Below are 1,707 nucleotides of genomic sequence, written 5' to 3' on the forward strand. Positions count from 1 at the left end.
CTTATGAGCAAATTATTGCTAGGATCACTGGTAGAAACGACAATTCTAGAAGCTGGGCGTGTATTTGTCATGTTTCTAAGACTGGGAGGTTATTACTTCTGCTTGTGAACCCATTTAGTTCTGTATTGTAGCTTGTGAACCCATTTAGTTCTGTATTGAAGCTTGTGAACCCATTTAGTTCTGTATTGAAGCTTGTGAACCCATTTAGTTCTGTAGTGAAGCTTGTGAACCCATTTAGTTCTGTATTGAAGCTTGTGAACCCATTTAGTTCTGTATTGTACCTTGTGAACCCATTTAGTTCTATATTGTAGCTTGTGAACCCATTTAGTTCTATATTGTAGCTTGTGAACCCATTTAGTTCTATATTGAAGCTTGTGAACCAATTTAGTTCTGTACTGTAGTATGTGAACCCATTTAGTTCTGTAGTGAAGCTTGTGAACCCATTTAGTTCTGTATTGTAGCTTGTGAACCCATTTAGTTCTGTAGTGAAGCTTGTGAACCCATTTAGTTCTGTACTGTAGTATGTGAACCCATTTAGTTCTGTAGTGTAGCTTGTGAACCCATTTAGTTCTGTATTGTAGCTTGTGAACCGATTTAGTTCTGTATTGTAGCTTGTGAGATAATATTTGACTGTTTGATATGTTGGAGGATATGCTTGGATGCCAGGCTCAATGTTTTAATGCTGTGCAATGTTTTATTACATTTTTATTTGTTTGTTTGTTCTGTGGATATAAGGAAAAAGTAAATACAACTTTAATAACAACAAATGTAATATAAATGACTATCTCCTGTAGCCATCACTTCTGTCATCATGAAGTGCACTGAGAGGCTAGCTCGGGATCATATCACCTCCAACTTACCCGACACCATAGACCCACTGCAATTTGCATACCGCCCCAACAGATCCACTGACGACGTAATCGCCCGTTGCGCTGCACATTCATGACTGCGTGGCTTACCCACATCTCCAACTCTATTAATCAAGTTTGCTTACGACACAACAGCGGTGGTCCTGATTAACAACTACGACGAGACAGCCTACAGGGCGGAGGTGAAATCGCTGGTGGAGTGGTGCCAGGAAAATAACCTCTATCTCAAAGTTAACAAAACAAATGAACAGATAGTGGACTACAGTAGACAGCAGAGAGAGCACGCCTCCATCCACATCGACGGAGGCCGCGGTGGAGGAAATTCGGGTTGGCACCTAAGACCCTCACAAACTTCTACAGATACACCATTGAGAGCATTCTGTCGGGCTGTATCACCGCCTGGTACGGCAACTGCACCGCCCACAAGCACCCGGTGTCACAGGAAGGCCAAGAAGATCACCAATGACCTCAGCCACCTGAGCCACGTGCTGTTCACTCCACTATCATCTAGAAGGCGGAGGCAGTGCAGGTGCATCAAAGCTGGGACCCGAGAGACTGAGAAACAGATTCTATCTCCAGGTCATCAGACTGTTTAACAGTCATCACTAGCTGACATTGCTCGTTCTGATATTTGCTAATTTCTTGCTTTTTAAAAATGTTTTGGTTATTATATTGCTAGATATAACTGCACTGTTGGAGCTAAAAAAAAAACATAAGCGTTTCGCTGCACCTGCGATAACATCTGCAAATCTGTGTATGTGACCAATGAACTTTGATTTGATATACTGCTCTCTGTTGCTTCAGCACTGCATGACATGGAATACGTCATCAGATTCCT

This window comes from Salvelinus fontinalis, chromosome 29, assembly GCF_029448725.1.
Source record: "Salvelinus fontinalis isolate EN_2023a chromosome 29, ASM2944872v1, whole genome shotgun sequence".
Classification (NCBI taxonomy): Eukaryota; Metazoa; Chordata; class Actinopteri; order Salmoniformes; family Salmonidae; genus Salvelinus; species Salvelinus fontinalis.